This window comes from Microcebus murinus, chromosome 9 (assembly GCF_040939455.1).
Source record: "Microcebus murinus isolate Inina chromosome 9, M.murinus_Inina_mat1.0, whole genome shotgun sequence".
Taxonomy (NCBI): domain Eukaryota; kingdom Metazoa; phylum Chordata; class Mammalia; order Primates; family Cheirogaleidae; genus Microcebus; species Microcebus murinus.
Genome location: NC_134112.1, coordinates 10,715,958 through 10,728,305, shown reverse-complemented (window position 1 = coordinate 10,728,305; position 12,348 = coordinate 10,715,958). Strand labels below are relative to the sequence as shown.

The 12,348-nt window shown below is 40.2% G+C and overlaps 1 protein-coding gene across 2 annotated transcripts in view; it reads right to left on the bottom strand.

The window, feature by feature from the left end:
• The window catches only part of URGCP (upregulator of cell proliferation), a 42,316-nt gene that overhangs the window by 29,190 nt on the left and 778 nt on the right, over positions 1 to 12,348 (bottom strand). The gene's annotated exons all lie outside the window — the stretch shown is intronic.

Sequence of the window (12,348 nt, the reverse complement as noted above, 5' to 3'; positions counted from 1 at the left end):
TCACAAATAATCAGAGAACTACAAATTAAAACCACAGTAAGATATTACCGAACACCTGTTATAATGGCTATTATCAAAATGATGAACAATAAATGCTGGCAGGGATGTGGAGAAAAAAGAATACTTGCATGCTATTGGTGGGAATATAAATTAGTATAGCTATTATGGAAGATAGCAGGAAATTTCCTCAAAAAATTAAAAATAGAATTACCATATGACTCAGAAATCCAACTTCTGGGTATATATCTAAAGGAAATGAAACCAATATGTCAAAAAGGTATCTGCACTCCCATGTTCACTGCAGCATTATTCACAATAGCCAAGGTATGGGATCAGCCTAAGTATCCTTCAACGTATGAATAGATAAAGAAAATGTGGTACACATACACAATGGAATACTATTCAGCCTGAAAAAGAAGGAAATCTCCCCCACAACATGGATGAACCTAGAGGACATTATGTTAAGTGAAATAAGCCAGGCACATAAACACAAATACCATATGACCTCACTTTTATGAGATATCTAAGAAAGCTTAACTCAGAAGTAGAGAGTAGATGGTGGTTACCAGGAGTTGAGTCTCATAGAGGAATGTTGGTCAAAGGATATAAAATTTCAGTTGGATTTTGGAATTTTTCAGATTTTGGAACTTGTTATAGTCTTATATTTACATTATACTTACTGGTTCAGCATCTTTAATCCAAAAATCTGAAATCCAAAATGCTCCAATCAGCATTTCCTTTGAGCATCTTGTCAGGGCTCAGAAAGTTTCAGTTTTTGGAGCATTTCAGATTTCAAATGTTTGGATTAACAATACTCAACCCGTACCACTGAATTATGCACGTGGGTTAGGATGGTTAGAATGATAAATTTTATGTTAAGTGTATTTGAACACAGTACAACAAATAAAAAACAACTTTGTTTCTGTTACTTTGACACCGAAGCCAAGCAAAGACACTACAAGAAAGTAAACCTACTGACCAATATCCCTACTGAAAAATCCTCAACAAAAAAAAACACCAGCAAACTGAATCCAACAACATATTAAAAGTATAAATAGGCTGGGCGCGGTGGCTCACGCCTGTACTCCTAGCACTCTGGGAGGCCAGGGCGGGCGGACTGCTCGAGTTCAGGAGTTCTAAACCAGCCTGAGCAAGAGCGAGACCCCGTCTCTAATATAAATGGAAAGAAATTAATTGGCCAACTAAAAATATATACAAAAATTAGCTGGGCATGGTGGTGCATGCCTGTAGTCCCAGCTACTCGGGAGACTGAGGCAGGAGGATCGCTTGAGCCCAGGAGTTTGAGGTTGCTGTGAGCTAGGCTGACGCTACGGCACTCACTCTAGCCTGGGCAACAAAGTGAGACTCTGTCTCAAAAAAAAAAAAGTATTATACACCATGACCAAGCAGGACTGATCCGAGGAATGTCAGGGTGGTTCAACATAAAAAAAAAAAAAAAAAAAAATCAATACATGTAAAATACCACATTAATTAAATGAGAGAAAAAAGCCACATGATTATTTCAATTGTTGCAGAACAGCACTTGATAAAATTCAACATACTTTCATGATAAAAATATTCAACAAACTAGTAATAAAAGAAAACTTGCTAAACATGATAAAGGGCATTTATGAAAAACCCACATCATATTATTAACATCATATTCCATGGTGAAAGAATAAAAGTTTTCCTCCTAAGATCAGGAACAAGAAAAGGATGCTTGCTTTTGACATTTCCATTCAACATAGTACTGGACATTCTACCAAAAGCAATTAGACCAATAAAAGTAAAATAGGCAGCAACAGTGGTACACACTTGTATTCCCACCTATTCAGGAGGTTGAGGCAGGAGGATCACAAGTTTGAGCCCAGCCTGGGAAAAATATCAAGACCCCCATCTCAAAAAAAAAAAAAAAAAGTTAATCAAAAAACGATAAAAGGCTTAGATATTGGGATGGCAGAAGTATTAGGTTATTAAGTATGAAATGTTCAGCTTCCTTAAGTACTAAGTTTGACAGTTGGTATCTCTAACATTTCTTTCTTTCTTTTTTTTTTGAGACAGAGTCTTGCTTTGTTGCCCAGGCTGGAGTGAGTGCCATGACATCAGCCTGGCTCACAGCAACCTCAAACTCCTGGGCTCAAGTAATCCTGCTGCCTCAGCCTCCTAAGTAGCTGAGACTACAGGCATGTGCCACCATGCCTAGCTAATTTTTTTCCTATATATATTAGTTGGCCAATTAATTTCTTCCTATTTATAGTAGAGACAGGGTCTCACTCTTGTTCAGGCTGGTTTTGAACTCCTGACCTCGAGCAATCCGCCCGCCTCGGCCTCCCAGAGAGCTAGGATTACAGGCATGAGCCACTGTCCCTGGCGGTTTATTTTTTGAGACAGAGTCTCACTCTGTTGCCCTGAGTAGAGTGCCATGGTGTCAGCCTAGCTCACAGCAACCTCAAACTCCTGGGCTCAAGTGATCCTGCTGCCTCAGCCTCCTAAGTAGCTGAGACTACAGGCATGCGCCACCATGCCTAGCTAATTTTTTTTCTATATATATTAGTTGGCCAATTAATTTCTTCCTATTTATAGTAGAGACAGGGTCTCACTCTTGTTCAGGCTGGTTTTGAACTCCTGACCTCGAGCAATCCGCCCGCCTCGGCCCCCCAGAGAGCTAGGATTACAGGCATGAGCCACTGTCCCTGGCGGTTTATTTTTTGAGACAGAGTCTCACTCTGTTGCCCTGAGTAGAGTGCCATGGTGTCAGCCTAGCTCACAGCAACCTCAAACTCCTGGGCTTAAGCAATCCTCCTGCCTCAGCCTCCCAAGTACCTGGGACTAAAGGCACACATCCCCACACCTGGCTAATTTTTTCTATTTTTAGTAGAGATGGGGTCGCACTCTCGCTAAGGCTGGTCTCGATCACTTGAGCCTGAGCTCAAGTGATCCTCTCACCTCGGCCACCCAGAATGCTAGGATTACAAATGTGAGCCACCCTGCTCAGCTGATCCTCAGCCTTTCAAACGCACATTTTGGCTGTGATTACCTTTCACTTTTTTTTTAGAGAAATTTTTGTGAAACCATGTATAAGTCAAAAATGTGATTTTCAAATATGAGTTTCTTCATGGAACCAATGTAGCGCAGACAGCTTGCAATATCAATGAAGTGTTTGGGAAGGATTTAGCTAATGAACACACAGTACCTCAACGGTTTGAGAAGTTCCATTCTGGTGATTTTAATCTTGAAAATGAGCTACGTGGGCAACCTGAGACCAAGGTGGATAATAATGAGCTGAATGCTGTACTGGAAACAAATCCATCTCAATTTACTCGTGAATTAGCAGCAAGGTTGGACGTTACTATTCCCACAATATTGGACTATTTGAAACAAGTCAACAAGGTAGGATCACTTGAGCTCAGGATTTTGAGACCAAACTGAGGAAGAGCAAGACCCTGTCTCTACTAAGAACAGAAAAATTAGCCAGGCATTGTGTCACGTGCCTGTAGTCCCAGCTACTCAGGAGGCTGAGGCAGTAGGATTGCTTGAGCCCAGGAGTTTGAGGTTGCTGTGAGCTCAGCTGATGCCATGGGCACTCTAGCCTGGGCGACAGACTGAGACGCTGTCTCAAAAAAACAAAACAAAACAAAACTCACAAATTGGCAAGGTAAAGATGGATAGATGGGTACTACGTGAATTAAACGAGTGTCAAAAGAGAAATTGTTTTGAAGCTTGCCTTTCTTTACTGTCACAACATAAAGGTGAACCATTTCTACACCATATTGTTATGTGTGATGAAAAATGGATTCTTTTGACATCACAAACATTCAGCATTTCATCTTTATGGTTAGACAAAGATGAAGTACTGAAACACAGTCTAAAACTGAATATTCATCAAAGAAAGCTAATGGTATCTGTTTGGTGGTCCAGGGCTGGCATTATTCACTATAGCATCATGCAACCTGGTCAATTGATTACAGTCAGGGGTCCTCAAACTTTTAAAACAGGGGGCCAGTTCACTGTCCCTCAGAGCGTTGGAGGGCTGGACGATAGTTTAAAAAAAACTATGAACTAATTCCTATGCACACTGTACATGTCTTATTTTGAAGTAAAAAAACAAACAGGCAAAAACACCCGCATGTGGCCTGCGGGCCGTAGTTTGAGGACGCCTGGATTACAGTGGATGTCTACTGCAGTCAATTGGATGAAATGATCAGGATGCTTGTGATTAAGCAGCCAAGACTGGTCAGTAGAAACAGCCTAATAGTCTTGCAAGACAACACTCAACCACATGTCACACAAACAATGCTGCTCAAACTACAGCAGCTGGACTTAGAAACTCTCTGTCATCCACCATATTCACCAGACCTTGCACCAACTGACTACCATTTCTTCCAGGCTTTGGACCACTTCTTCCCAGGAAAAATACTCAATTCTCAACAAGCTGTGGAAAGCACCTTTCTCGATTTCATTACCACTTGCTCTCCAGGCGTCTTTGCTGCTGGTATAAACAAGCAACCGTTAAGATGCCAAAACTGTGTCGACAGTTTAGACACATACTTTGACTAATTGTACTGCTTCTTGTTTAAGATATAATACACTATACTTTTGATTCAAAATTGGGCATTGCATATTTAATGACCTATATAAAACTCTATTTGCAGATGGCATGATCCTATATGTAGAAAATCCTAAAGAATCCACAAGAAAGCTACTAGAGCTAATAAATTCACCAATGTTGTAGGGTACATCAACAAAAAAAATTAAGTTGTTTTTTTACACATCTGTAAAGAATTATTAGAAAAGGATATTAAAAAAGAAATTCCATAGCATCTAAAAGAATAAAATACCTAGAAATAAATTTATCTACGGAGATTAAAGACACATATACTGAAAACTATAAAACATTGCTGAAAGAAATTAAAAAGACCTAAATGAATGGAAAGACATACTGTGTTTATGGAATAGAAGACTTAATATCATTAAGATATCAATACTGCCCAAAGCAATCTACATATTCAACATAATCTCTATCAAACTTCCAATACCCTTTTTTGCAGAAAGAGAAAAGCTTCAAATTCATATGGAATTATAAAGGGCCCCCAAGCAATGTTGTGTTTCTTTTTTAAGAGACAGGGTCTTCAGCTGTCATCTCATGTGAGGTAAAAAAGGAAAGAAAAGAAAAAAAAAGAGACAGGGTCTCACTCTGTCACCTAGACTGGGGTGTAGTGGTCCAATCATAGCTCACTGAAGACTCAAATTTCTGGGCTCAAGTGATCCTCCCACCTCAGCCTACCAAGTAGCTAGGACTACAGCTGCATGCCACCATGCCCAGCTAATATTTTTATTATTTTCTGTTTAAAACATTTTTCAATTTCTTTAATTACATTTCTCTTTACTACTATACTAACGAGGAATATTTTTAAAAGTTTTCCTGTAGTTTTGTCTAATAGCTTGGGAAAAAAAAGAAAGAAAGAAAAAACACTTTCCTGTAGAGGTGGGATCCAACCATGTTGCCCAGGCTGGTCTCAAAACTCCCGGTCTCAAGTGATCCTCCCACCTCAGCCTACCAAAGTGCTGGGATTACAGACATGAGCCACCACACCTAGCACCAAAACAATCTGGATAAGAAGAACAAAATTAAAGGACTTGCATTTACCAATTTCAAAATTTAATACAGGCCAGGCAAGGTGGCTCATACCTATAATCCTAGTACTCTGGGATGCCAAGGCAGGAGGATCGCTTTTCAAGACCAGCTTTAGCAAGACTGAGATCCCATCTCTACTAAAAATCGAAAAAATTAGCCAGGCGTGGTGGTGTGTATCTTTAGCCCAAGTATTTGGGAGGCCATGGCAGGAGAATTGCTTGAGCCCAGGAGTCTGAGGTTGCTGTAAACTAGGCTGACGCCACGGCACTCTAGCATGGACAACAGAGCAAGACTCTGTCTCAAAGAAAAAAAAATTTAATTCAAAGCTACGGTAATCAAAACGGTATGTCATATACACATATGCCATATACACCAATGGAACAGAATTGAGTGTCCAGAAATAAAATTATCTTTGATCAATTAATTTTTTTTTTTTTTTTGGAGACAGAGTCTCGCTTTATTGCCCAGGCTAGAATGAGTGCCATGGTGTCAGCCTAGCTTAGCTCATAGCAACCTCAAACTCCTTGGTTCAAGCAATCCTGCTGCCTCAGCCTCCAGAGTAGCTGGGACTACAGGCATGCGCCACCATGCCCGGCTAATTTCTTCTATATATATTAGTTGGCCAATTAATTTCTTTCTATTTATAGTAGAGACAGGGTCTCGCTCCTGCTCAGGCTGGTTTCGAACTCCTGACCTCGAGCAATCTGCCCACCTCAGCCTCCCAGAGTGCTAGGATTACAGGCGTGAGCACCGCGCCCAGCCTGATCAATTGATTTTTGACAAGAATGCCAAGTCCACTCAAAAGGAACAAATAGTCTCTCTAACAGATGGTGCTGGGAAAGCTGGATTTCCACATACAAAATAAGTTGGATCCCTACCTTATATCATATACAATAATTAACTCATAATGGATCAACAACATAAATATAACAGCTAAAACCATAAAACTCTTAGAAGAAAACACATAGAAATACATCATGTCATCACATGGATCCTTAAAGGTGAAAAGGGAAGGCAGAAGGAAAAAGTCAGAGTTGTGGAGTATCAGGAAGACTTGACTCACTGTTGCTGGATTTGAAGATAGAGGAAGGAGCCACAGCCAAGTAATAGAGGTGGCTTCTAGAAGCTCAAAAAACCAAGGAAACAGATAGTCCCCTATGGCCTCTAGAAAAGAATACAGCCCTAACAACCTTGATTTTAGCCCAATGAAATCGGTATTATACTTCTAACCTACAAAACTGGAAGATAATAAATTTGTGATGTTTCTAGCCAATAAGCTTAATTTGGTATGCTAGTAATAGAAAACTGATACAGAGGGACAGAGGGTTAAAATACATGTCAACAATAACATAATAGGCTGGGCACAGTGGCTCATGCCTGTAATCCTAGCACATTGGGAGGCTGAGACAAGAGAATCACTTCAGGCCAGGAATTCAAGACCAGCCTGGGCAACACAGTGAGACCTTGTCTCTACAAACAATTTAAAAATTAGCCAAGTGTGGTGGTGTGCACCTGTAGCCCTAACTACTTGGAAGGCTGAGGCAGAAAGATCACTTGAGCCCAGAAGGTTGAGGTTGCAGTAAGCTATGATCTCTAGCCTGGGTGACAAACAGAGAGGCCCTATCTTAAAAAAAAAAAAATAGCATAATGTTCAGAAGGCAGTGAATGGAGTTAAAGTATTCTAAGACTCTTTAATTTATCAGGGGTATAAGTGGTGTAAAGCCAGCTTACAGCAGCTTGCAAGCCATTTCTGCACATTTTTTCCCAACTCCGCATTCAGTAATAGTAGCTTGAAATTAGCAAAGAGGGCAGTATTTACATCAGAGAAGTAGACAAATGCAACAATTCAGGCTTTTAAAATAGTCGTATTTATTTTTATTATTCTTTTCTTAAGAGAGAGCAATCGAGGGGGAAAAAAAGCATACTGTAATTTTTAGAATAACCACTCAAAGTCTTATAGCCCTAACCCTAATTTCTAAACTAAACTGGAAGTGGGGGGAGGAATGAGAAAAATACCAAATATATCCAAAAGCAGGCAAGAGAAAAATTAACATAAAACAGGTGGCACAATAAAAAACACAAAATGATAGTTATAAATTGAAACACACAGTAATTATAATCATGAGCCAGGCACCGTGGTGTATGCCTGGGCTGCCAGCTAATCAGGAGGTTGAAGCAGAAGTATTGCTTGAGCCCAGGAGTTCTAGGCTATAGTTCACTATGATCATACCTGTGAATAGCCACTATACCCAGGGCAACACAGAGAGACCTTATCTCTTAAAAAAAAAAAAAGTACAAAATAAGATGTTATAAATATATATATAATAGCTATGATAGTTATAAATTGAAACATGAATAATAATTACAAGCATATAAATATGCTATCACATCAAACCAAATATCTAATGAACGAATAATGAATAAACACAATGTGGCATATATAAACAACACAATATTATTCAGACATAGCTCAAAAGAACTGACATAAGAATTTGAAAATAAAGAAATAAAGGTTTAGAAAAATATAATATAGGCAAATGTTAACATCACCACCACCAAAAAAGTAGGAATATTACTTAAGGTGAAAAGCATTAAGAGGGCTAAGAGGAATATACCATGTTGATAAAAGTTACAACCTCTAACTACGCACATAACTACATAGGGAGGAGATAAAAAACTATAAACTACCAAATTTTATCTCAACACATATAAAAAACAGGTTGGGCACGGTGGCTCACACCTGTAATCTAGCACTCTGGGAGGCAGAGGCAGGAGGATGACTTGAGGTCAGGAGTTTAAAACCAAACTGAGCAACAGTGAGACCCCGTCTCTACTAAAAATAGAAAAATGAGCCAGGAGTCCTGGCATGTGCCTGTAGTCCCAGCTACTCAGGAGGCTGAGGCAGGAGGATCGCTTGAGCCCAGGAGTTTGAGGTTGCTGTGAGCTAGGCTGACACTACAGAACTCTAGCCCAGGTGACAAAGAGAAAAAAAATGGATTATTTTTAGGGTAACATAAATTAACAACATTGTTCTTAATTGATCATGCTGAGAAAAACAAAAAAAATTTTAAAAATAAACAAAATTGTTTGAAAAAAGAGAACTAAATAGACCAATGACCATAGAATAATTTGAAAATACTAAAAATTTTACCAGCTCAACACTTTTTTTGTTGTTGTTGAGACAGAGTCTCACTTTGTTGCCCAGGCTAGAGTGAGTGCCAAGGCGTCAGCCTAGTTCACAGCAACCTCAAACTTCTGGGCTCAATCGATCCTCCTGCCTCAGCCTCCCGAGTAGCTGGGACTACAGGCATGCGCCACCATGCCCGGCTAATTTTTTCTATATATATTAGTTGGCCAATTAGTTTCTTTCTATTTATAGTAGAGATGGGGTCTCACTCTTGCTCCGGCTGGTTTCGAACTCCTGACCTTGAGCAATCCGCCCACCTCGGACTCCCAGAGTGCTAGGATTACAGGTGTGAGCCACCACACCCAGCCAACACTTTAGAAGAGAATTTTTACATCTTAACTACACCTTAACTTTATCATGAGAGCATTCACTTACATTATATGAACAAAGAAAGACAACGGAACAGGAAAAAATGATGGAAATCTTCCTAATTACTCTCTGATGGCATGTGTCTTAGTCCATTTGTGCTGCTATAATAGAATACCACCAGCTGGATAATTTATAAACAATTGAACTTTATTTCTCACAGTTCTCGAGGCTGGGAAGTCCAAGATCAAGTTGCCAACATCTGGTGTCTGGTGAGGACCTTCTTGCTGCGTCCTCACATGGCAGAGGGCAAAATGGCAAAAGAGATTAATGCTGTGTCCTCACATGGCAGAACAGCAAAAAAGAATGAACCCACTCCCACAAGCCCTTTTTATAGTGGCATCAATCCATTCATTAAGGCAGAACCCTCATGACCTAAACACCTCCCATTAGGCCCAGCTCCCAACACTGTTGCATTGGGGATTGTTTCTAACACATGAATTTTGGAAGACATATTCAGACTAAAGCACTAAGTAATCTCTAATTCTGAAATCAGGCAAAAGTAGTACAATCAATGAAAACTGTGAACCAGTCTCGTGAGCTTAAATGCAAATATCCTAAGTGAAATGTAGCAATGTACCATAAGAATAACACATCATGACCAAGTAGGTCTTTCCTAAGCATTCAAGGATGATCAGTATTATCTCAATGTAATATTCTATCCTTATTTTTTTTTTTTTGAGACAGAGTCTCACTCTGTTGCCTGGGCTAGAGTGCCGTGGTGTCAATCTAGCTCACAGCAACCTCAAACTCCTGGGATCAATCAATCCTTCTGCCTCAGCCTCCCAAGTAGCTGGGACTACAGGCATGCGCCACCATGTCTGGCTAATTTTTTCTATATATATTAGTTGGCCAATTAATTTCTTTCTATTTTTTGTAGAGGCGGGGTCTCGATCTTGCTCAGGCTGGTTTCGAACTCCTGACCTTGAGCAATCCGCCTGCCTCAGCCTCCCAGAGTGCTAGGATTACAGGCGTGAGCCACTGCGCCCGGCCTTAAGTCTTTGTATGTCTGTTTCCAATGTCTTTTGTTTTTCCTGGTCCTTACAATAATGCTGGTTATTATACTTGAAAAATTATTTGGAGAAATAATTTGAGTCCTTGGATGAGGATACCTTCCTTCAGAGAATCTCTTTGGTTTTTTTCTGCAAAGCACCTGCAATATCAGCAATCTAGGATTATCGCAACCAAATTCAAGGTTTGAGGTTCCCCAGACAATTGAGCAAGATAAAACTGGGCTGAAAATTAGAAGTTACTTCAGGTTCCTACTTACCCTAAGGCCATAGGATCCAAATGTATTTAGACTCTAGTATAAGTCTTGGATTTTGTACAAGTACTAGATTTTGATTTTTGAGCCAATTACAAGGCTGTCAAAAGAAACTCTTTTCTTTTTTTTAAAGCAACTATATCCTCTGTTGTGCAAATGAAACTTTAAATTGGCTATGATTAGCAAATGTTACCAGAGGAGAAGATGTTTATGGATTAAATTACTTTGTCATTTTTTTCTATTGAGGTAAAATACACATGATTTACCAATTTAAAGTATACAGTTCAGTGGTATTAATTACACTCATATTGTTGTTCAAACCTTACCACAATCCATCTCCAGCACTCTCTCCATCTTGCAAAGCCGAAACTCTGTACCAACTAAATAATAATTCCACATTCCTCCTCCACCCAGCTCCTGGCAACACCATTCTGCTTTCTGTCTCTATGATTTTCTTTTAAGAGACAGGTCTTGGTCTGTGACCCAGACTGGAGTACAGTGGCACGATCATAGTTCATTGCAGCATCAAACTCCCAGGCTCAAGCCATCTTCCTGCCTCAGCCTCCCAGGTAGCTGGGACTACACGTGTGTGCCACCATGTCTGTCTTTTTCCTTACTTCTTAGAAATGCCATGTTTTCCAGGCTGGTCTAAAACTCCTGGCTTCAAGCAATATTCCCACCTGGGCCTCCCAAAGTACTAAGATTACAGGCTTGACATCGCGCCTGGCCTGTCTCTATGATTTTGACTACTGTTAAGAGTCTCATGGCTGGGCGTGATGGCTCACACCTCTCATCCTGGCACTCTGGGAGGCTGAGGTAGGAGGATTGCTTGAGCTCAGGAGGTTGACACCAGCCTGAGCAGGAGTGAGACCCAGTCTCTACTAAAAATAGAAAAAATTAGCCAGGCATGGTAGCACACGTCTATAGCCCCAGCTACTCAGGAGGCTGAGGCAGGAGGATTGCTTGAGCCCAGGAGTTTAAGGTTGCTATGAGCTAGGCTGATGCCATAGCATTCTAGCCCAGGCAACACAGCGAGAAAAATAAAAATAAAAGAATTTCATATAAGTGGAATCATACAGTATTTGTCTTTTGTGACTGGCTTATTTTACTTAGCTTAATGTCCTCAAGGTTCATTCACATTGTAGAATATGTCAGAATTTCCTTCCTTTTTAAGGCTAAAATGATGGAAATTCTCTGCAGAAATTTTAGAAATTAACATCATTAGTAAACCTACCATCCAAAGATAACCATCATTATCACTGAGGTTTGTATTCTTACACAAATATATAAACATTTACAAAAGTATGGGATCACCTTGTTTTACGGGGAGGGAGGGCCATGTAAACATTGTGGGGAGATGGATGACCCATGGACTAATACGAATTTGTGTTATAAAGATGTGACACCAAGGGAAGGTGCCTGATTTGGGCCATTCATGGGGTGATGCTTGAGCTGGCTTTGGAAAGTTAGTGATTGCTCTGCTTTAGGGGGAAAAAAGAGGGAGCTTTCCAGACAGAAGACAGGCAAGAGTAAAGGCATGTAGATGGTGCACTGATGGAAACCCTGGATAGTCAGCTGGGCTGGAGGTTGGGGAGGAAGAGGTAAGGATGGAGGATACTGGATTTTTAAAGGCCTTCTATGACAGCTAACGTAACCCTGTAGGTCATAGGCTTTCTTGAAAAGTTCTGAGCAAAGACCCAGCATGGCAAGATTCACATTTCAGAGAGAGTCTGTGAAGTTGTGTGGATAACACATTGGGAGAATGGGAGAACAGAAGCCAGGGCACGGCTAGGAAACCATCAAAATGTCTGTAATACATTTTATATCCTCACTGAGTACAAATATATATGTGACTATGTGTCCTGGAAGGCCAGAAACAACCCCAGATTACATCTT